Below are 24,911 nucleotides of genomic sequence, written 5' to 3'. Positions count from 1 at the left end.
GAGGGTCCTCTAGCCCAAACCGCCCCTGGGGCTTGGGGGCACCAATACTATTACAGGTCACCCAGATCTCATCCCTTGGTGTGTTTACTTTGCTCCCTGGGTTTGTTCTCCTCCTGCCTCGCCTCTTCTTTGGGGGTGTGCAGTGCAGCCTGTGGTGATGCTGGCTGAAGCCACTGGAGCTGCATGGTCACCACAGCGGGGACCAGGGGAGGACCGGCAAGAGGGGGCCCACCGGACGGCGTCCAGCTTCTGCCCGGCAATTGCCGAATGACAGGTAGACATATCTCCGGGGTGGGGGGTCGAGTTGCTGCCCGCTCCTGCAGCGTGTGGGAACGGGGAAAAAGCTCCGGGGCCCGGTGACTCCAGCACAAAGGAGGGTGCCGGGGCCAGCCGGGGGCACGGCAGCGTTGGGCCGGGCGGGAGGAGCCGCGGCCGTGCCCAGGGGGATCCCGCTCCCTCCCCTCCCTTCCCCTCCGCTCCGCTCCGCTCCGCCCGCCCCTCCCCGGCCGGCCCCCGTCCCCTCCCTCCGCTCCGCGGCCGCGGCGGGGGGCTGGAAGCCAGGTCCGCCGCACGGGGAGGCAGAGAAAGAAAGGCGGGCGATGGGGAAGGACCCGCGGCAGTTATCTTCTTTAGGGCATCGTTAGGGGGGGGGAAAGGGGGCGGGAGGGGGCGAAAAAGAAGAAGGAGGAGGAAAAGGGAGGACGTCCCCCGCCCCTCTCCACCGCGCCGAGGAGGGAGGGCGAACCACGATGCCCGGCTGGCGGGCGCTGCCCGCCCGTCCGCATGGAGACCGCCGCCCGTAGCGGAGCAGCCGCGCCGCACCGCGGGGTGAGCCGGGCTGGGCGGGTGCGGGAGGGCGCTGCGGGGGCTGCCCGTGCGGCCCCGCGGGGTGCGGAGGGCCGGGGCAGGGGGGCGGCGGGAGGCGGGTGGGAGCCCGCTGCTGGGAGGTACCTCCGGCCCGCCCGTGCGGCACCGTGTCCCGGGGTGGGGGTGCTCGGGCAGGCGGCAGGAGCCCGGCACGGCCCCGGGAGTGTTTGGGCTGCGGGAGTCAGGGGGACGCGGCTGCTTTCTGCTCCCCTCCCTCCCCGTTTCTGCCAGCCGAGACGGGCTGGGATGCGGGAGCTGACGGGTTTGTCTTCTGCACCTTCAGCATGCCTGGGATGCCCTGGAAGCAGTGCGGGGCCGGAGCCCGGGGAGCCGGCACCAGCCAGGGGCCGTGCGGGGCCGGTGCGGGCTCGCCGGTCGCCACGTGGCGAGCGGGGGGACGCGGGGTGGCCCGCTGGGGCGAGGAGCGCGCTCGGAGGCAGCGGCGCGGTGACCGCGGTTCCTTTACGGAGGGCAGCTTTTCCACGAGAAGGTGCCGGGCGGCCCCTGCCCCCGCCGCGGTGCTGCGGACGCGCCCCTTCCACGCGGGAACCTCCCCCTGAAAAGAGGGGTCCATCACCGCCTCCTCGGCTCCCCACCTCGGGGGAGCTGTGCGGGCTGGCACCTCGCTGGTGTCTGGGTAGGGTCCCTGGGGAAGCGAACACCTCTCCCTCGCCCCAGCTTGCTGCCGGGGCAGCCCGTGGTACCGTCCGACCGCGTCTCTAGTGAATCCGAGTGGGTTGTCTTCACCCGATAGTGGGGACAGAGCGGTGATTCCCACGAGCAGCCCCCGGAGAGGCGGCTGTCTGTGGAGGCAGACACCATGTTTCTGCTACTCTATTCCCCGACAGTGCTCTTCTCCCCGTCTCTCGCAGTGCTACAGAGTTGGTTGGCAGTTTGGGAGAAGACTGCGTGCTGCGGTAGGGTGTGATGGATATACTGCATGCAGGGAAAAGACACTTTGGAACAGAGATGCAAAAATATCACTATATGCGACGTCCCTGTTGGGTCTGGCTGTTTTGAGAGACCTGGCCGTGAGTCTTTTTGCATCTCTAAAAAACCTAGGTGGTATCAAAAGGAAAAAATGCAGGCATTTTCATCAGCTGTCATTTACAGCTTGCAGGTAGCGAGATGACATTTCCTAGCTGAAATCTGAGGTTGTACAATAGTTCTTTTGATCCCTCTGAGTGAGTCCTTAAGAAATAAATGAGCAAGAGTAATGGTACTGGTCCTGCATGTGATGTGGTCTTTGTGGGGGAACACCTGGAACAGAGCAAGGACTTAAAGTGACAATCTCCCTCTTGCAAATGAGATAGTATGGTGAGGAAAAACAGGTCCTGGCTCTGTGCTCAGATTTCTGCCTGTTTCTGCTTGGACACAAGGAAGGATTTTTTTAAAAAAACTATCAGTTTTGTATAATACGGTCATGTGCTTTATTTGGGAAAGAAGGTTTCCAGAGGAGTTACTGCGGAAGGGGTTCTCTGAGGCAGAGGCTACTCAGCGTGACTGTCCTCAGCCTTTGAATTTTAACATACATTTTAGTCTGAGGACATTGCTGTGGACCTCCCTCTTTTTTAAGTCCCCTCACTACTCTCAGGTATGATTTTTGGGGGGTCTCCTTCTGAAAATAAAGACAGGTAAGATCTTAGGAGAAGTATTTTCTGCATTTGTCCACAGGTAAGTTTGAATGTACTGTACAGGAGGAGAACCTGCTTTGGAGGCTTGACACAGGGGAGGAAAAAGGACAAAATTTAAATCAGCTGAGGATCTGTCAAGTATTGGGAGATATGACAACAGCTGCCTACTATCTACCCTTATTTGTATTTCTTCCTCTCCAACTTTCATTGTTAGCTCTCACGTGGCATATATCAATGTTGGTTTATGCTCACTCTGGGTGGAAAACCAGTGATGCTGAAAAACATGCTAAACCCACATGTATCAACAAGGATGTTACTCAGTGCTATTTCTCCTTTGATAGTGGATGTGAACTTGTTTCAGAATATGTAGACTTACTGGACAAAACTGTGCTAGTTGTTGCTTTGAATTTCCCAGCTTGGGAGGAAATCCATGCTTTTCAGATAGTCTGGCTTGATCTTATATTCAGTTCTGCAGATTTAGGCCAATACTCTTCACAGACCATGTTTTTTCTCTTTTTGGATTTTGCTTTCTCTTTTTTTTTTTTACCTGATCACAGACAGAAAAGACTGGGTGCAAACATCTATCTGAAAACCCAGTTGTTCTCTGAATAACACCCAAAGCTTTTGGGGTTTTTAACAGGTGAATGTTTGGATGGGGCATAAACACAAAACTAGCAGCCAACATGTTTATTGCTACTAACGTGCAAAATTGGTGCAGCAGCTTGCTCACATATCCTCTCTTACCTATTTAGGCATTGTTTGCTGGGTTTGCATATCCAGGGTGGAACTTGCTTTTCAATGCTGCTTTTCAGAAATGCTTGCTTGGCAGCAGCTGAGAGGACAGTTGTGAGCTGCATTGTTGTTCACGATGGATACCCTGATCTGAAAAATCTCATGTTTTTGTTAAAATCATGCTACCATCAATGTCTATTGGATGGCATGAACAAGCGTTGAAAAAGGGAGGCTACAGAATCAGTAGCTACGCTGAGTAATCATTAGCTGGGTTGTCAGATATGGAATCAACATTCATAGAATCACAGAATCACAGAATGGTTTGGGTTGGAATGGACCTCAAAGCCCATCTAGTTCCACCCCCCCCTGCCATGGGCAGGGACACCTTCCACCAGACCAGGTTGCCCAAAGCCCCATCCAACCTGGCCTTGAGCACTTCCAGGGATGGGGCATCCACAGCTTCTCTGGGTAACCTGTTCCAGTGCCTCACCACCCTCACAGTAAAGAATTTCTTTCTAACATCTAATCTAAGATGTATCCATTTTCTCCCTTTTTGGAAAACCGGCTGCATTGGTAGCCTGTACCCTGTGCACAGTCAGAACAGCACTATACAGCTTGTCTGTCGTGAACAGTCAGACCTCCTTACAGTCTGTAACTGCCTGAATCATCTGTAACAGTGATGGGGGCAATCCCACCCATTTGTAAGGAATGGAGGGTAGCATCGTTCATATGGTAATCTTTGTAATGGTAATCTACTTTTTTTTTTCTCTAATAAGCAAGTGGATCACAGTCTGTCCATCCTCTCGAAATACAAGATAACTTTCCTTACCCAAGTGGGTTTCTGTGTTCTATCTATTTCAAAAGGGTCAAACTTTTGCTAGTGTGGGGTGCAGGACATCCCATGACAGCGTCTGGTGTGTCTTGTGCAGCTGCCAACCTTTCTGGTTATAGTGAAAATCATATGGGAGTGATTGAGGACATAATTAGTTGGAAAGGGGTGGCCGCAGGCGGGGGAGCAGGGACAGAATGCGCTTATATGTATAAGACAGTGTTTTGATCTGTTTTTCTGAAGGATTCATGCTGAGTTATTCTCTCGTCTTAACCAGAATGAGAATTAGCTTCACAGCAGATCCATGTGCACAAATGTGCTAATCATTGATTTACCAGGACCAGCAGAAACGTAAAGGCATGCTGTACATTGCCAACTAACAGAATTGTATCTGCCAGTTAGAGGTTTAAAGTTACCCATGGGGTTGGACATCCTTTGCATTTGGAGTTAGGTTTCTGCTTTTCTTGTTTTAAAGGTGTCACTTTTACTCATGACACTACAAGGTGGTCAGGTTTCCACACATCCTTTACTCCTTTAAGCCATTTGTTTAAATAGCCTTGACAATGCACCCCTGCTTTGATTTTTATTTTCTCTTTGTTGTGCTTTAGCAAGTGGAGGGGCTGATTCTTTGCGCAGAAAAGTTATCCTATGGAGGAGCAACATTTAGAGTTAATGGCTGTTATTAGTGATGACAAGGAGGTTTGCAGAATTCATGGCAATTGTCTGTGAGACCCTGGCTCTTTTAATGGCTCTAAGTCTACTATTTTTGTCTAGAAGGTGGAACTGATTTTAAAATTGAACTCAGCAGAATTGCAAAACTGAGCCTCATTCCTAAGTCACTCTGAGGACAGATGCTGTATAAATCTCAAGAAACATGTCTGAATCTCATGCCTGATGTCCCTGGCGTAGTCTCATCTGAGTGACCTGAATGCCTGCTTAGAGTTTGTCAAAGCTAATGAGTTTCTAGAGAAGCTGAGGGTTGGACCCTCTTGGAAGAGTTGCCCTGCTCAGTAACTCAAACGGGAGCATGAGATTTCAGCGTGAATTTTCATAGATGTTTCTTGTGCTGCTTTTTATGGCTTTGCTGAGGCACCAGTGAATTCAGAATCCTGCTTCACCATCCATCAGTTTAAATCAATCAAAAGGAGAGGAGGAGGAGAAAAAAATCCAACTTTGATGGAAACACACATACTGCAAAAGGCAGTTGTATCACATTTGTATTCTGCTGCATGTTTCTGTCACCCACGCTTGTGAAATACTCGGTGACAACAAAATGAAGTATGTTTAATTTCCACATATATAATAACTTATTGTATTTGCTGAGTAATTACTGGTAGCTCTTCTATAGTAACTTAGTTTTCTTACTTATTCCAGCCCTTCTTTCATTTCTTGTGCATGGAGGGGGGTGTTTAATAACGCATGAACTGAAAAGAAAGTCACTTTGTATTAGCTATTTGTTTTTAAATTGACTGAGATGTTCAACAAGAAACTTGAAAAATATAATTTCATAAAACACAGCTGGGATTTTTGGAGCATCCCATGAGAACCATTTATGGGAGAAAGGAAGGGCATTGGAAGAATGAAGAATCATTGTAGAAGTGTGCCTTTTCTTCCCTAAAACACCTAAATCACTCCCCTTTGTGCTCGAAGCTTGCTTACAATGCCAATGAAACACACCCAGTAACCTGTCAGAATAACACAGTTCTGATGGCAACGCTGTCGACAGAGGAGGGAACATACACGTGTGTGTGTGGAACAGGAGTGTTTGCACATATTTTGATGTGACTTAGAGATGTATCAGGTAGCTCAAAACCTTTGCTAGGTTGCAGAGCCATTGGCTGTAGCCTACCAAGCTGAAAGTGGAACAGATTTTAAAGAACTCCATGTGAAAAACTAATTGGCAGTGGGTCATCTTTGCAACTGAGGTAGTCAGGGATTTGAATTGCTGGTAGAAAGGGGAAGAAATATGTGGTGATAGTTGGTATGTTTCTGCAGATGAGGATCAGGTCAATCGGAAGACAACAGTCTCCAGTGTTAGGCTTCTAAGACTGCTCTGAGTCAAGGGAATTTCAGGTCTCCCCAGTGCAAGTATAAGCCACAAATTGATGAAGGTTTCACATCCTTGCATCACTCAGACAAATTAGTCTCGGTTATGTGGAGGATACAGTGAATGTTATTTGGAAAGACATGAGAAGATGTAACACAGTTTGTCAGTCAAGAAAGCTATCAGGAGCAAGTAATGTCTTTCAGCAAATAAAATAACAGAAAAATGCAATACTGTTCAAGATACACCCAGCTTCATTGAGACCCTACTTCTCGCTGGCTGCACGGGGCTGCGTACTCCAAATGCAGACATTAAGCAGTGTCCTGGCCACACAGTTGCAGGTTGGTTTTCTGTGCCGATGAGCATCAGACAGAGGGCAGCCCTTTGCAGCAGCCTCTGGTACTGGGAAAACTAGAGGTGGGTCATGGGTTGTGCACTGCAACCACATTGCTACTGTGAGGCTGCCAAAAATACAAGAGAAAAATCGTTGGTACATAATCACTTCAGGCACCGCTACAGCAGTGAATGGAGAGGGCCCATTGTTTATGTGGGGTTGTCACATACAGTACATCTGCTTCTGCTCTCATGCATGCCCTTGCGCATGAAGCCAGTGACCCAATATCTGAGAAACATCTTGGAAATTTTCAGATATCTTAGGTTAGATAAGGACAGAGGTGACTGAATGGAAAGAAAATGAGAGGTTTGGTGATACCTAACTTGAGCTTTCTACAGAGGCTGTAATGACAATGCAGAGATAGCGTAAGGCCACATTAATCTGACCTGCCACCTGTCCTAGAGGAGATGGAATTCAGATAAGCAAAACAGCACCTGGCCCACCCGAGGGCTGTCACTGAGTTCAGCTCATGGAGGAGCTGGACTGTGTATGACTTGCATCAGCTAACAGATTATGCAAGGCAGATGCATAATATAACTAATTCACAGGTGTTCAGCAAGAAAAGCAGTGTCTGTGCCACAAGGAATGATCTTTAAAGAGAAGCTGTTCAAGTACTATATGCCAATCATTCACTTGTGTGATCTGTATGAAAAAGGAGGAGATTTTGACTAGAACTGGCTGGTCTATGACTTTGTTTCTCTTATGCAGTTTCCATAGCAAAATAAAATTCTGGAACATACAGATTTCTGCCAAAAACTACTCAGTTCTGAAAAGTTTTGGCCCAAAACATTGAGCAGAAATTATGCATACAATTTTTTTGCTGTAGAGCTGTTTTTTGGAGGGTTTGTTTTATGTTTACTTAAAATTGCAAACATAAAATGATCCACCATTTTGAGTTGCATTAGGTTTTTTATTTGGTTGGTTGGTTTTTGTTTGTTTATTTCCAGTTGAGTGTGAGGGTTTATCTGTTGCATTGGGTCTGGCTGAGATGGAGTTAATTCTTCTCACAGCAGCCCTCATGGTGCTGTGCTGTGTATTGGTTTCTGTGTTGTGTTAGTTTCTTGAGTTTGGCAGAAAAGATTCTACTTTTGACTTTGGCTATCTGGAGTAAGAGAAGGGATGTGGAACTTCAAGTAACAAAAAGAGATTAAGGATCAAGTGAAGGTCCCCTCTGTCTACAAATTCTGTTTGTGTACACATCTGTGTTCATTAATTGGATTCTTATTGAGATTTTCTTGAGTTTGTGGTTCTCTGATGGAAATAAGAGGTAAAGTAGGACAGCAGAGAACCAGGACGGAAATTGTTTTGGGTTCACCAAAGCCATAAGCTGTTTTTCTTGCTTACAAGAAGAAAACACATGTCATTTCAGATGACATGAATGAAATACTTTGTTTGCTTTGTACTATTGTTTTGTCTCTTCATGTTTTGCAGCTTCTTTTTGTAAAAAAAACTTCTTTTATTTACCCAGAGTTCAATTTTGAAAATACCTGCTGGAGTTGTTGACCAAAAGCACACCCCCAGACCCCTCCCCAAGATCTGACTGCATTTGTCCCTACAGAAAACAGACCACCAAAGGCAGATTTTCCTGCCTCTCTGGTAACCGATCTTGAAATAAAAGACTGAGATGCTCTTTTGTTTTAAACCTCTAACAATCTTGTTGCCTAAGCATGACATCAGTTCTCATTTCTGATCACCACAAGAGTCATGAATAAGCTATTTGCATGAAGAAACATTAATGGCAGGCTAAACAAAGAGTAACAGAAAGAGACCCTGGCTGGAATGGCAAAAAATGAGTAAATAGCATTGATCTTGTGCTCCTGCTGGCTTTGTTCTCTAAATAGGAATATATAGGCCAAGGAAATGGTAAATAAGCTTGCTGACATTTTTTCAATACTGATAGCTCTGCATTTCCTGGCATGATAGTCCATAGTTTCCAGTACATAATGATCTGCAATTAATCTGCAGTCATTTATCCAATCAAATGCTCATGTCTTTGGAATCAACACCACTAGGTGCTCAAAGGAAAAGCAAAGCTCTTACGAGATCAACTAATCCATTTTGAGAAGGAGCTCATCCTGTAATATCTTTCAGTCCAGCAGCCTTATAAACATTCTTTCCGTGTTGAAAAAAACATTATTATCAGATAATTGATGTTATTTGAAAATAATATTGATAGTAATAATTACTATTTCACATAAACTGTTTTCTGTCTTAGGTTAGACAAAGTTGACTTAGAGATGGATGTTAGTACCATTCTTGGTGATCTGGAGTTAGGACAAAAGAAGGAATACGTTGTTCCTTCAGCACATGACTTTGAAATTTGTATTTCTCATCCATGTCCAGGATACCATCAATGCACAGATCATCATTACCCTAACATACTGTTGAACTGGGCTGTGGGAGATACTTGCTTTGAAAATGATTGTGTTGCTCATTGCCACACCCCTGGCAGTAGCTGAAGACGTTAGTCCACAATGTGAGTGTCCTCTTTGGACAGCACTTTCTCTTTGGTCTCTGGCTGATGCAGCATTGCAAAGAGAGATTGACAGCCAAAGAGGAGAATATGCTGCTTTCCTCAGAATATGGTAGTGATGATGATGATATACACCCAGTGACTGAAGTTTTCCAGTGGGGACTTCAGCATTACCAGGAAGGAAATTTCTGACTAAATTTGCAATTTATTTTTTTTTAAGTATTTTAAGAAGTTATTTTTTGATGCTAGAAATAGCTACTTGACTAGTGTTTTAGAACACACTGGATTTTTCCTGCAAGTTTTCATTTGCCTACCAGAACTCACCTTGCCCGACATACAACCTGTCTTCCTTAGTCATTTCTTCTTGAGAAACTAACATCTTCATAACACTTTCTTAAATTATTAATGTTGCCATGCTTTTATAATGGTAAGGCTTCATTTATCTTAAGAAGAATTCCTCCCCTGGCTTCATTTATACAGTAGAGGCAGTTTCTGCTGCTGTCAGAGACTTAATCTGATGGATGTATCTTACAGGCCTTAAAGATGACTTAATCTGGTCCAAAGTTATTCATGGGGTTCTTGGCTGAATAACTCAGTGAAGTGGCTTCACAGATCTAAAATACACGTACCAGAGAGCAGATGTTTGGTTGCATTACTTCTTTTATGGGGCAGGAAAATATGCTTATAAGTGTGAACGAGTCCCAAAGACAGGAGGACTTCTTAGAAATGGTAATGTTGAAAGAACAGAATGATTTGTTGAGTAGAGGCTACTTTTCATTATTCTTTTGATATGTGTTTCTCTGACTCCTAAATTCCTGCTGAGATCATGCTGATTCCTGATTCCAAGATGTTTGCCCTGGTACAGAGGGCTAGAAAAACAGATGTTCAGCTTTAAATCCCATTAACAGGTTTCATACTAAATGTTACCATGGAGTGCGTGGAGAGCACACTTGCTATTTGTAGTGATGTGATGTGGAATGATTTTTAAAAATCTTACTGGAACAATAGAGAGCAATCATTTTAAACATGCCATTCCTCTTCCTTGTTATTCAAGGTAGGGACAGAAAGCCATAGCAAAATACTGAGTATTACTACTTGTAGAATTTGATTTAGCTCAGTGATCTTCAGCAGAAGCCAGTTGATGATGCAGGTAATTTAAAAAAAAAAAAAGTTAAAAAAAGTATTTATTATAAAGCATTCAACAAGGGAAATAGGCAGGAATAAAATCTACGCTGTTTTGTGAAGAGAAGTGAATGAGTCAGGCAGTAAATAGTATGTTAATCAGAACAGAGAGCACAGTGACCATTTCAAGTAAATCTCACCAAATCACAGGACAGGGAAGCACATTTTGAGACTTTTGCATTCTGTGCCTCAGTGAAGAGGTACGGTCAGTACCTAAATAGGTTTTGAACAGCATCAAATGGCTCCATGGGCAGAGAGAAAGAGGGATAATAGGAGGTCAGGATACCCAAGTCCTCCTAGACTTGAGGCCAGTGCATTTTCTCTGTGCGGTGCTTTGTCCCTTGTCATCTCTCCATTCTCTTCTAATAGACAAAGCCATTTTTTTCTCCTCTTTCCATGCCCTTTGCCCTGAAGCCAGATACATGAGGTGTCCATCTCAGGACTCAGTCCAGGCACATTCATCTCCTTCATCCTCCTCAACAACTTTTCATGTACCTTAACCTCAAGCTTTTTCTGCTTTGTATGACTGCTTTGGTGTGATTCTGTGTTGTGCAACTCTTCTGGGGTTTGTTTACTTGTAAGTATCCAGCGGCAAAGCCTTCAACAGCCTGGCTGGCAAGAGTCAGATCCTTTTCAGGTTTGTTCCCAGCTTGGCTTCCTGAGAAGTCTGGTGTTCTTTGACCTTGCTTGGGTGTCCAGCCTTGGCTGTCCTTGATATACTGGTCTTCTCAATCCTTAATTACTTTTGTCTCTTACAGTTTTGATTTCATCTACCTATGATGAAGAGAGAAGGAGGAAACTGAGACTTTCTCAGTAACTGGAATATATCAGGAAAGTAAACGGAGATTACTTGCAAGTGTAAGTCTTGCCATTCTTGGTAGTAATTGCAGTTTTGAGTTTGTTTTAAACCTTAACGGCCTCAGTGAGAGACTCAAAGTTTTGGTCAAATCATCAGTGATTCAAGATTGGTGCTTTTTAAAATTATTTGCTTTTAAGCTTTCAAACAATTCTGCTGGAAGGTTTTGCTGATCAGTTGTGGAGCTCAGGAGGTAATGGAAATATTTCAGTTCAGGTGAGTGACAGACGGGAATTAGAAACTATTTTTCAGAACTTCTCTCTCCCTCTGCATTAGTGTAGCAGAAGCAGTTCATGCCCTGTTTTATCAGTTTGCTGTAAACAGTAGCTGAACAGTTGAGCAGTGACGGCTTGCAAACAAATGCTGAGGTGCTGGGAGGGTGTAGCTGTTACCCTGAAAGTTGTGCAAAACTTCACATTTAGTGTATGTATGTACAGCGTATCCATGTGTGACGAATATAAGTTACCATAGATATAGCTAGACTTCACTGGGAAGGCAGAAGGCAGGTGATAATGATATGAAGTGGAGGTGGACAAGGAAGGGAATGAAATGGTGCAAATGGTAGTGGTTCTGTGAGCATCAGTTGTTGTTGGCAAGTCTTATGGGAATGGGGCTTGGTCTCTGTTGCCATCCTGTTTTCTTTATTCCTTCCAGATTGAGCAGAAGCTGGGATCCCCCACTTGATCCTGGGGTCTGCGCTCATGCATACATTAACACAGAATGTCCTATCTCTAAACCAGTCCTATACTGCAGAGCTGTTATTTCAGGGTTAAGGCTATGCAGCTTCTTACTCCTACTGTCTACAGCACAGCTCTCCTCTCCTCTCCTCTCCTCTCCTCTCCTCTCCTCTCCTCTCCTCTCCTCTCCTCTCCTCTCCTCTCCTCTCCTCTCCTTCTGCACTTGGAACATGCACTTGATTTGACCTGTGCAAACAGGCAAGGAGTTTCATTCACTGGTCTTTTAAACAGTGTAATGTATGTCTTGTCTCAAGAACATCCTCTAAAAAGGCATCTAAGCTTTACAAGTATCTTCCAGAGAAGCGTATGTTTCTTTCCTCTTTCCGTCTATGCATGAAGGTAGAGTTCATGGTACTGATCTGTTGACAATAGCCTGGTTTGTTGCAGCCAGTGGAGTTACACAGGTTTCTAGCAGAGGATGCATATGCCATGTGACAGGTGAAATATAACCCTGTGCAGGTAGCCTGTTTTATATACTACATACACAGCATGAGGTGGATTGAGTGGAGTAAAATTAAGCCAAATGGAAAAGTGATTTGACTTTTTATCTCATTTCTGGTTTACTCAGGATAAGCAGTGATTGATGCAGGCACTCAAACTCTAATAGCTGTATTTTACTTAAAAATTGTTCGTTTTTTAGAAATCTTCATTCTGCTAATGAAGTCTCAACTCCTATCTTGGCCATCGTTAGAGCCTTGAAAATGAAACAGAAACAAAAAATAAATTGCAAACTGAAATCTATGGGTATCCGCATTTCAATATAAATGCCAGGTCTTTTGATGTCAACTCATTCACATTTTGGAGAATCAATGCTGCAAGAGATTTCTCTGTTGCAGTGTTTTTCATAGAGTTTGATAAGTCTTTAATTCTCTTGAACTTAATGGCAAAGCTTCTACTGATTCAGTGGGATCAAGGCTTGACCCAGTATTTGCAAGTGCTGTAACACCCCCCCCCCCCAGAAGTTAAGTTTTATCTTGCTTTCATAAAAATGGCTAATGCCTAAAATAAATAAATAAATAAATTGACTTTCTCTCCTTGATTTCAAATGTTTTCCAGGAGACAGTTTCACAGTACAGTTCTTGTGTTTGTTTATAAGCACTTAATGCTGCGCATGCTGACATGCAATGAACTCCGGTTTATTAACGCATTTCTCTTCCAGCCATATGTGTGTTTGGCTGTTTTGAGTCAGCCCTCAGTATATGCTCAACTTTTTTTTCCTGTTACCTTCCACTCTGCTTTGCTAGCCTTGTCTCCCAATCTCACAACCTAACAGAAAGACTATCAAATCAAATTAGGTTCTCTAACACAAAAAAAGAGCTTGCTCAAATGTACCTTTACATTGAAGAGCTGCTAGTACCAAGAGACTTCTTTGATAAGTTTCACTTCTTGGTGATTTGGCCAGAAAGCAAATGGTGACGATATAAATTAGCTTGACAGAAATGGCAAGGATGGGTTCTTTGATGCATTTAGGTATGAGCCTTTACCTGTCTGTCCAGGGACTAGGAAGAAACCAGGTAAGTTTATTATCCTGCAGTCTGCTACTGCCCGCTGAGTACCTGGAGGCTGCTGCTGTTCAGGTGGGACAGTGAGTGTGATATGTGACTGCTCTGATACCTTTATACCAGTCCTAATATCTGTGATTGAAAGTGCAGCTTTGCTGCTGGTGAGTGGATACAGATCAGGAGCCCAAGCTACTCACATTTCCAGTAACTACCTGCCTAATCAGCATCATCCTGAAGAGGGTACCTGGGGAGATCAATCATAATATAGTCTTTCTGAGCTTGAAGAAGCCAGGCCCTTGAGATGGGTTGCTACAAGTGGTATATTTTAGCTAGATGTGGATGTAAAGGGAAACACTGCCTAAGAGTTAAAATGCTCTAAACAAAAGCAGTGGGCATGTAACTGAGAGAGATTTGGCTGAGGAAAGGTGGTTTTAGTATGCCTTTTGCCTTTCAACAGGCTTCTCTAACCATCAAAGGTTCACATAATACAAAGAAAATTAGGCTAGGATTGAAAAGTACTTAATTAAAATGTTAGTCTCACTTTGCTACCCACTTGTTACTATGATGGCATAGCTGAGTTTGTTAATGAGATATGCCAATTATAGATGTTTTCTTTCTCAAAACTGTAGGGGAAAAACATTTTTAAGGTCAATTGCTTTGTCTTTTTATTTTAAAAAGAAGCTATACTCCTTTTTGTAATGGTTTTGAAAAATAGGTTTTGAGGAAAGGACAGTTACCATGGTCAAAATGAAAAATGAAAAAAAAGTGCACCAATTTTAGAATTCTTTTAATGCACGTATTTTTAAACCCAATCCATTCAGCTGAAATGCAGTTCCCTTCTGTGCATGATGAAAAGGAAGAAATGGTAAAAATTGAAATTTAGGAAAAAATGGGTATTATGTGAAATTTGATCATATGCCAAGCAATTTTCCCTGACAGATTTTCTGTAACACAAGGGTGTGTTCCGAAGTAGCAGATTTCCTTTTTTATCATAAGGATGTTTTACATTAGTGGACATGATTCTCACACTGCTCTTCACATGAACACATGCTTCAAGTGTAAGTATTAACCAGTGGCAGTTAAATTGCTTCTCCTCTCCAAGGCCTGTGATCTTTGGATAAAAGGTGGGAGAATATCTTGATGCTCAAGTTTTTTTATCATCTCTGCTGTTCCTTGTGAGGATGCGTTTTCCTTTTTTGTCTGAAAGCCTGCTCCTTGACCTTTCTCCAGCAGCCCCACGAGGGCTAGCTCTGTGAATGTTGTTTTCCGCTGCCAATCAAGATCTACCTTCTCCAAGCACAACTACGTGCAAGCCCAGCTGGACACGCAGGGCCATGCTCTGCTGACACTTGCATCTGTGTAATCTATTTGAAGTCTTGTTAAGGAAGAGCAGAACTTAGCCCTCTGCATTCTCTAATGGATTTCACTTGCCTGTGCCATGGGATTCGTTTTGTCTCTGTTACAACCTCACGCTGAACCCTCTCACTGCTCTTACCTTCTACCCTCTTACTTTAACTCGCTCTGGAAAGGCATCAAAGCTAACCTCTTCTGTCCTTCTGGCTTCACAGTATAAATTTATTTGCATTGTTTTTCTTTTAGAATGATAGCAAAGCTAATGTCTACAACATATCTGTCTCAGGCGGTGAAACATTTCTGTTTATTTCACCATAGTCACAGTGGGGTGGTCTATAGGAGTCAGGCAAAGCAAAGTCTGGGTGCGCTTCACTTCCCTAAACCCAAAAGAGGAAAAGTGACACCAGTGATGTACAGCAATCTCTCTGTGAACAGTAGCAGTGCTTCTTCACCCTTTTCATCAGCCCTAAAAACATTTCACAGGAAGTATTCCTGCAGCCAGCCAGAAGCTGAGAGAGGAGATTATTGGTTTTAGAAATGCAGTTTTTCAGAGTTCTATGTTTCTCAGTTACAGTTTCTATTAATTTCTCTGTGCTTGGGTAAGCTCAGCATACAGCAAAGAGCAGGATTAATATATAGGAGTGGTTTTTACTGTCCTCCTCTCCTTCTACTTGATATTACTGTGCTCTGTTCCCCTGTGACCACTGTCCTGAGAAAGCCTCCTGAGAGACAAAGCCTCCTGTTTTACACCAGCTTCCAGCAGCCAGCTCAGGTGGAATTGGCCACTTACAGTAGTAGCAGAAGGCTCAAAATGAAAGAGTATTCACCCTGCTGCTTGGGTGGTTTTGGTCGCATCCCAGGAGGTACCTCAGATCTGATTCAGGTACATGTTGGAGGTCTGAAGTTGTGGGGTTGGTTGATGTGCAGACAGCTTGCAGTACCTGCAGCTGATGGTTCTGTGCAAAGCCATGCGGTGCCACACAAAGTCACGCGAGCTTGGGAACACTGTAGTTACATTTCCCTGGAGAGGCAGTAACACTAATGAAAAGCTGATGGTTGAACCCCAACAGTGACCTTTTTTGTGGCACTGCCATTGAGTTGAGTATCCACCATAGGGCGGTGGTAGGAGCCTTCGTCTGGGAGGTGGGAGAGCTGACACTCACTTCACCTGCCTGACACTGCCTTGAATACAGACCATCACAAGCAAAGTCAGCATGCAATGTGTGATTTGAGGTGGAAACACAGAGCAGCCGTATCTCCAAAACCCTTTCTCAGCTCCCCTTGCAGCTTCAGTGTGCTGTGAGCATACCCCTAGGTCTCTGGCCCTGCTCATCAGGCAGGACAGCTAGTTAGAGGACACTGCTCAAAGCTGTTCACAGCTGCAGCTGCTTCCTAGAGCTGCTCAATGCATCTGCCCAGGAAATGGAGGTGTTCGTAAGAATGGGAAACCACCAGGCTGCATCATAGCTAAGCACAAGTTTTGAAATGTCAAAGTCAAGAATTAGACCCCAGAGACTTACAGAGAGGACATCCCCAAGAGCATGGCAAATGCAGGAGCCAGTCATCTGGAGGGGAATTTTGTTGCACACTGTATCATGATTTCATCAGTCAGCAATGGGATACAGCAGCCCTTGAAGGTCATCTGAGTGCCATTTCTGGCCAACTTTCTTGTTTGACAGTGATGGCACCACTGGATGTTAGAGACCAACATTTGGCTTACACTTCAGCATACCTTGGACTGTATCACAGTCTAATCCATTATGCTTTCTTAACTCTAAAAGAAATGTTTACTCCTCTTTGGCAAGCTTCATGACTGGAATTGCTTTGCAAGCTAGCATGTAGAAAAGCAGGTGGTTGCTGCATCCGTGATTAAAACCATTGAAAGGAGATGTAGCTAATTTTGTTCCTTGGCAAGGATTTGAAATTTTTCAGGTAATTGATAAAGGCCCAAATCTCAGTCATGAACAAAGCCCTGGCTTCATTGAAGCTCTGCCAGTTTAACCAGTAGATAGTACAGCCCTGAGGATCCAAGAGCTGTACCTGGCTGTAACAGGTTTATGAAGAAGAAGAAATCGGGTATGTAATACTTTGGTGACAGGGAGTAAGAGGGTTTGCGAGCCAGGCTTATGGCACAGGGTAAATGACCTGCTATCCACTTTCTCGTCAGTCTCCAAGGAATAACTGCTTGATTTAATCAGTTCTTTAAATATTTTATTTTTTGCATGAGGTTGTTCATTTGGCTAATTATTTTGGAAGTTTCTGTGTTGACTGAGCAAGACAGAAATATGCAGCAAGGCACTCACTTCTAAGTATATAGATAATAATAAAATCTTGTATTTGAATGTAACTTAATCTTTGAGTGTCATTTAGAAGTATGCCTGTCAGAAATTCAGTGTCTTTCTAAAAGCCGCAGCTCCATGTTCAGCCATCTTCTGTAGCACACAGAGTTAAAGGAGTGGTTTAAACTAAAAGTGTTGTTTGTTGCTGGGTGGCGTGATTGTAGAGCCAGCTGGCAAGAGGTGAAAGAAAATCTTGTGTTTCAATGTGAAATACAAGCATTAACATCAGATGAAGCCTTCTGCTGTATAAGAAGATAAGCTAGGAAAACCAAATGGAGAGGAAAGCAAGGATTTGTTCCAGTCAGACTTAAGGTGATTGAGATTAGACCACTGAGTCACACAGGGCACTGGGTGAGAAGATGCCATCTGGGGCCTGGTATTTGATGCGCTGGTTCCTTCACTCAGTGAATGCCTGACAGTGGAGGTGTGCACTCAGGCTATTCTCTGTCTCAATACAAATTCCATTTTTGAGATTCAGTATCTTAGTCTCTGTCCTGTTGTCCTCTTTATTCTTCTAATCATCCATCAGACACATTAGATCCACCTAAGTGCCTTATTGTGGGGTCCAGCTGTTTTGTAGTCTCCATTCCAGAGCTCTGCTGCTGAAATTTGGTTTACATCATTGGCTGGATTGGGGTTGCTTTCTGTTCCCAGCAGGGTTGAATTTCATTGCTATTATGTATTCTGCATTATGTTTATGATGAAATATATTACATTTTTAAGAGTCCCTAACTTGTCATGTTTATCTCTTGAAGCCTAGCGTAGGTAAATTCCCATTGGCTTCCAAGCATATGCTCAGAGTCTTGGCTGCATGGATTTATCAAAACCAAACATAAATTACACATAAATGGTAGGGTGCTTTTTTAGCTGCTGTTATTTCCTTCAACTTCTTGGGTTTGTTTTTGGGTGTTTTTCGGTCTAAAACCTTATTTAAGGACTCCCTAAAACTATATTCTTAGTTGCAAAGAAAATGAGACGTGAAAAAAGGCTACACGCTCTGGTGACTTGCATAATGTAAAGGTAGCCTAGTCTGTGTTTACTGTTCCATTTGTGTCCAGATGGACCTGTGACACTGTACAGAGACTAGTTAAGCAGAAAACTGTTCCTTGTAGTGCCCCTCCATTCCCTTGTTCATACTTGGCTTGGTTGAACGGAAAGGAGATCTCAGGGAACAGTAATTGGTATCTGTTTAGGGGAAGGAAGAATAGATGTAGTGATCAAAATAATGCCCTACAACTTCAGAAACACAGTCTCTGCTACAAGTCTGCCTCTGACCTTGGTAAGTTGTGGGTGTCCTAGTCCTTCAATGGCAGTTGAGAGCTATCTTCATAGGTTTTGGCCTCTGGAAAAAGGAGTTGCTACCACTATCTTAGCTTGCAAACAGTCATGAGGACACATGGAGGGGAGAAAGTCTTCATACTCTACAAACAATAAAGAAGATGCAGTTACTAATTTTATCTGGGTAGACTTGTTAGCAGTAAGATTTTGCAGCTTATTGCTGCTAGATTTTGCTCTGGGAACTTAGAGTTAGCACAGAGTCCTTTTTTTCTCAGCTCGATTTTCTCTGGCTTTCTGTTTCACATTCTCCAGGGCTTCTGTTATTGAGTAGTCTGTTATCTGCTACTATGAGTTAGAGAACTTGCTTAATTTCACCTTCTTAATAGTAACACATGAATCCAATAGCTGTAGCTTTAAAAAGAAGCCAGACTTTTAAGTACTGTAGTGTATGTGAAATTGCAAGGTAGTTGCAACACATTTGGCAGAAGGTGAGCTTAAAAGTGTCATCATCAGCTGAGAATGCCACTGATGGCTGCATGCATAGACTGAAAGCACGTATTGGAAGTTGGATTTTCTCTTGCCTGATCATTTTCTTCTATCCTAGCAAATAGATAACATCCCCCACAGAAAATGCAGATGAAAGCTAACTACTTCTGCCGGCTGATCTGACGACTTTGCTTTTGTTGATGCTACTGCTGTGTCTTACTCTTTCTTCTTGTTCCTCTGCTTCTTGCTTCCGGAAACCACATATGTGAAAAACACTTGCTCTGCTCTTGAAGTGAAAATACTACGTGCAAGCTTTTTTTAATAAACACTGATGAGTATTCTAGACTATTCAGAAGTACAAAGTCAGCCTTTCTAATGTAAAAATTATTTTTTGTATAATAGCTTTTTGGAAGATAGTATTTTACTTTCTTTAGAAGGCATTCTGTTATTTAAAAAGTGTCGATCTGAAAAACAATTTCCATCTAGATTTGCACTCATTTTCTTGGTGGTCCAGGTTTCTTAGCCAGACTGCATCCATGTAAGGTAGCAAGGCATCCAGGATAGGGTACCACGCTGCCTTGAAATGGCACATATATGTGCTTCTTTGTAACATTCTTTCACCTCCAACCATTTCAGTCCAAGGACTTCCCAAGTTGGATGTGATTTCTGTATACAAAGGAGAAAAGCAAGTATATTTTTAGTAGGCTTTAATTCACTAGGGAGAGAGCCACATGAGCAGGGAGAGACAGGGAAACAGCTGAAGCAAATTTGTCTTCGAATTGGAGGTGACATCCATGAAAAATGTTTTGTGCTTTTTTTTTGCCTGGCCAAACTTTGCCTACCATGTCTTCACAGCATTAATCACGACTAAAAAGTTCTGTGGGAAACCTTTTGCTCTATGTTAAGAAATACTAATGAGGATATGGACTTAATGTTTTGTCCCTCTTCTGAGGGTTTGCTTGCTGCAGACAGGGAAGGAAGGCTGTCAACAGAGGGTTTTAACCCTGGAAAGGAAGCAAGCACCTCCTGCTCACAAGATGCTTATGTTAACTTGCTGTTAAGGAGCCATGAGCGTGTGATCAGTAGCCACTAACATTTCCAGTGGCAGAAGAGGCAAACAGCTTGTAAATGGCCTGACATGTGGGCAAAGGACCTGTCTCTGTTCTTAGCTGGGATCTAGGTTAAGAAGAGCAACCTTGCATGTTTTTGTGTGGTGGTTGCGTGGTGGCACAGCAGGATTAGCAGCAACTGGACGTCTTTGGTCTTGTGGCAGAGGGCATGCTGTTTCCCCTGTCCTGGGCAGGGAAGGAAGGAGGACAGCACTGCCCAGGGAGGTCTGGGAGACCAAAGTGTCCATCATAGAATTGTGAAGCTGCCTATCTCAGTCACCTCTCCTTAGGTGCAGTGACCCTAAGGTTTTGTGGAGAAGCAAGTTTAATGTGTTGCATGTATGAAAGTGGTTTTGTTTTCTGGTGTTTTGTGTGCTTATGCCTGGATCTTGAGTACAATGCAGATCTAACTGCCATCCTCACCTTGCTCTTCAGAACGCAAAAGGCCAGTCCTTACAATCCACAACCAGGAGTATGTAATCACTTCTGATGTGACCTCTTCACAAACAAATCCCAAATGATTTGGGGCCAGCCTGATTTACAGCCAAAGGCCAAACCCCCAGAATGGAGCACTGGTTATTCTGGTTTTATGTCCAACCAGTTTCTGGTTTGCATTTCTAATAGTAACAGGGTAACAAAAAAGTTTTCTTGTCTGTTATTCAAACATCAGTATGTCTGAAAGACTATAAATCACGTGTGTTTAAAGCCAGGCCTTTCGAATTAAATTATGAGATCTGAAATCTGTTTAGAAGCTCTGTTGCAGACTCACAGCCATGTGAGTGTGCAAAAGCCTGCCTATAGTCATGGAGGTATTATTTCATCTGAACAGTGGCAAAGAATGCTTTGGGGTATGTGTTGTTACTCACAGCACTGTCAGTTGAACACGTGCAGGGAGCTTTGCACGCAAGGTTTTCTGAAGCGCCCAGCCTTGGCCTAATTTTCCTTGCATAGCAACTGATGGTACAATTTGTATGGATGCCAGTGAACTAAGAGTTTAAGCCTAGTGCTGCAGAAAATCCTATATAGAGAAGTATTGTCACAATAGGGAAGCATTGTCACTGCCATATTAGACTGACTGATTCTTAACCATTTGTAAGGGAAGGCTGAACCAAGTGCTCAGACATCATAGCAATAAGTGGAGAGAGAGAGAGAGATCTGAAATCCCTGCACGGTAAATGCAATAGCCAGTGCAGTATTGTCAAAAGAAAGATCTCTAACAAAAGGTATTCACTGCCAAGTAAGAGCATAAAATACTGTGGTGTTTGGAGATGCTAGCGATATATTAACAAACTAAAATGAACAAACAAAAATGCAGACATCCTAGCTTTAAACTTGTGACGGTATCACTGGACTTAAATAGGTGCATTAAAGCAATGTTTGTTTCTTGAATTACAACCTTTGTAAATGGCAGTACTAGGAAAACCAAGGAGAGTGCTATCACCTTCTGTTAGTTTTAACTGCCTTTCCTTTGAGAGTTAACACTGAGAGACATTTTATTTATATTCATTATCCCTAGCTGTGGCTGAAAATTGGATATGGTTTGAATGAAGAGTTCTTCAGGTCGACCCAAACACACTAGTTGTTCAGTCTCAGTCTTACTATTGGGATCAGTCCAGGCACTCCATGTGCTTGTATTGCAAATCATCTTGCCTTTAATACTGCACGAGAATCTTTTGTGAATACAGCCACAGTGTTAATTCATTTCAAGTGCTTGTTAGGCGGTAAGAATGCAGCCTGTTGCAATATGAATCCTGAATAGGACACCCTGATTCCCTTGAAGTCAATGAATGAGGTCAAAAGCAGAAGTTCCAGGCTCCTCTGCAGTCTTTATTAGGGCAGCACTCGCATCACAAGCCTCCTTGGGTACAGGTCAGGCAGAGCAGCTGCCTCAGAGGCTGCAGCCCTTATTTTGGCCAGTTCTACCTTATCCTGCAAATCTGCAGCTCCTGTTTACCTGCCTGTGCATGCCAGCATTGTTTATGTCAAATCCAACAGCAGTGCAGTGGAAGGAAATGTCTCTTCTTTAACTACAGAGACATAACTTTGTAGTTGTCTTTTGGTTTTTTTCCTCATGTTGAATATGGCTGAAACTCAGCATGTTATGTCTTCAGCATCAACGGAAAGAAAATTATTGCCCTCTCTGTGCCTTGAAGACATGTCACCTGTTTCTCCTTATTCAAGGGTAGTGCTATTTCTTCCATCTCGCTGAACTAGAAAAAAGCAAGGAGGTTGTCAGCCTGTCCTATTTGCAGCTTTTGGAAAGATTTCCTGGGACCAGTGGATGGGGAATGGGAGAAGGGTGACAAGGCTGGGGCGGGCTGCCTGCCCTCCTCTCCCCTGAACCCTGGCAGGGAGGGTGGCCATGAATCAATGCCCTTGAAATCCAAGGCCAGGGAGTGAGTAGGTCAGGAACTGCTGGTTCCTCCCTTCCTACTGAGATCTGACCTGAGTGCAAATAGCTACGTGGTTTAGCTGACAAAAATACACTAATGCCCCTTGCAAACAAATCTTGCAACAGTCAACTTGATTTTTTTCCCTTCCCCTCTTTCCCTCAATCACATACTTTGTAATATCTAAATAATCTGTGTCAGTCTCAGCTCAGTTTCAGGATCTCTGCTGAAGAGAGATCAATGTCAGTGTCTCTGCTGGGGGATGCCCGGGGCTGGTCATGGCCAGCTCCAGCCAGCTCCAAGGCCTAGCGGGGGGTCCTTGGAGCCATCTGGAACCGGCCATGACCAGCGTGGCCCCTCAGTCACACGTGTGGCTGCCAAAACATATGGAAGAAAAGGTGAAAATGCTGAAGGAGCAGAGGAGCAAGGAAAAAAAGAGCAAGGGACAGGAGGGGGAAGAGCAAGGTAGGGCAGGCGGTGCCGAGCAGCATCCTGGGGCCAGAGCAGATCTGCCCTGCTTCCTGCGGAGACCCTGCGCCGGGGCAGTTTTCCTGACAGGTACTGCAGGAGGGAGAGACCAGAGCAGGGGAAAAGTGTGAGCAGGAAGGAGCAGCAGAGAGAAACCGCTATGTTCTGACCGCCCTGTGCTGCTCTCAGGGTGTGTGTGTAGGGGGGAAGGTGTTGGTTTGGTTGCCTTTGTTTCTCACTACCTGAGTCTAGGTAAATCCGTCATAGAATCACAGAATGGTTTGGGTTGGAAGGGACCTCAAAGATCATTTAGTTCCAACCCCCCTGCCATGGGCAGGGACAACCTCCACTAGTCCGGTGTGGTGGGTTGACCCTGGCTGAGGGCCAGGTGCCCACCAGAGCCGCTCTATCACTGCCCTCATTCATTAGACAGGGGAGAAAAGGTACAATGAAAGAAAACTTACGGGTTGAGATAAGGACAGGGAGAGATCATTTTCTAATTATCATCACGAGCAAAACAGACCGAACTTAGAGAGGGAATTCATCTTATTTATTACTAAGCAAAACAGAGTAGAGGAATGAGAAATAAAATCAAATCTTAAAAAACACCTCCCCCCACCCCTCCCATCTTCCCGGGCTCAACTTCACTCCCGGCTTCAACCTCTGCCCCCTCAGCGGCACAGGGGGACGGGGAGTGGGGGTTATGGTCAGTTCCTCACGCGGTGTTTCTGCCGCTTCTTCATCCTCAGGGGGAGGACTCCTCTCATCGTTCCCCCGCTCCAGCGTGGGGTCCCTCTCACGGGAGACAGTCCTTCACGACCTTCTCCAACGTGAGTCTCCTCCACGGGGTGCAGACCTTCAGGAGCAAACTGCTCCAGCGTGGGTCCCCCACGGGGTCACAAGTCCTGTCAGCAAACCTGCTCTGGCGTGGGCTCCTCTCTCCATGGATCCACAGGTCCTGCCAGGAGCTTGCTCCAGCGTGGGCTTCCCACGGGGTCACAGCCTCCTTCAGGTGCCTCCACCTGCTCCGGCATGGGGTCCTCCACGGGCTGCAGGTGGAATCTCTACACCCCCTCATCCTTCCTCCGTGGGCTGCAGGGGGACAGCCTGCCTCACCATGGTCTTCACCACGGGCTGCAGGGGAATCTTGCTCCGGCGCCTGGAGCACCTCCTTGCCCTCCTTCTGCACTGACCTTGGTGTCTGCAGATGTTCTTATATCTTCTCACTCCTCTCTCCAGCTGCAAAAGCTCTCTAACTGTTTTTTTCCCTTTTTAAATATGTTATCACAGAGGCGCTGATTGGCTTGGCCTTGGCCAGCGGCAGGTCCATCTTGGAGCTGGCTGGCATTGGCTCTGTCAGACACAGGGGAAGCTTCTAGCAGCTTCTCACAGAAGCCACCCCTGTAGCCCCCCCCGCTACCAAAACCTTGCCACGCAAAACCAACACACCCGGGTTGCCCAAAGCCCCATCCAACCTGGCCTTTATTCCCCACCCCCCCCAAGTCTGTTTTGCCCACCACAGTAACTGGTAATCAATCTCCTTGTCTTTGCCTCGACCCAAGATGTTTCTCATCCTATTTTCTCCCCTGTCCTGCTGAGGAGGGGAAGGGATTGAGAGGCTGGATGGGATTGTGGCCCTTGGCCAAGGCTAACTCACCACAATGCTCTGCAAAGGAAGAACCTTTAAGCCTCTAAATAAATATGTATATCTTTCATTCTTAGGGGTATTGTAAAAGTCTGATTTCAAATTTTCCTTAGCAGTAGGAAAAAATAATTTAACGGAAGCAAAAAACTGCTGAATCATTATGCAAGACCCAGAGGATACAGTTCTCTCCTCAGCTGCGTGAGGAAAGTCAGGGTGGCTGATCTTGGTCATCTGCCCCAGCCTTTGAACCCAAAACTTCTGACCAGTGTCTGCCCTGAAAAACGTACATAAAGGCTGTCCGGGTCTTCAGGGAAAAAAAGGCTTGTTGTTACTGATTTATGTGAAACTCTTCCTCAAAAGTGGTTAAGGATTCTGTAAATGCTGGGACTATGGAGGCAAAATACGGTTCCTTTTCCCAAACGGTTCATGATCACAGGCAGCAGTTCCCAAATTATTCTCATCATGAGGTGACTCTCAGGAACGGGCTGGCCACATTGACCAGATGTATCTCCCTCAGTGAAATCTCCTTCAGCAAGCTCCTAGCATCTGGGAAATTACCCTTGTGTAGCTGATTCATGATTTAGATGTTCCTG

General features: G+C 44.8%; 1 protein-coding gene across 2 annotated transcripts in view; it reads left to right on the top strand.

The window, feature by feature from the left end:
- The first annotated feature begins 552 nt into the window (after window positions 1-552).
- Window positions 553-24,911, top strand: part of PLPPR1 (phospholipid phosphatase related 1) — a 131,077-nt gene continuing 106,718 nt past the window's right edge. The window contains exon 1 of one of the 2 annotated variants that reach the window (XM_075740584.1): window positions 553-828. The gene's annotated coding sequence lies outside the window, so the exon portion shown is untranslated. The remainder of the gene's footprint in view (window positions 829-24,911) is intronic. The other variant, XM_075740585.1, reaches the window with a different exon arrangement.

This window comes from Balearica regulorum, chromosome Z (genome assembly GCF_011004875.1).
Source record: "Balearica regulorum gibbericeps isolate bBalReg1 chromosome Z, bBalReg1.pri, whole genome shotgun sequence".
NCBI lineage: Eukaryota > Metazoa > Chordata > Aves > Gruiformes > Gruidae > Balearica > Balearica regulorum.
This window is presented reverse-complemented; position numbering and strand designations above follow the sequence as displayed.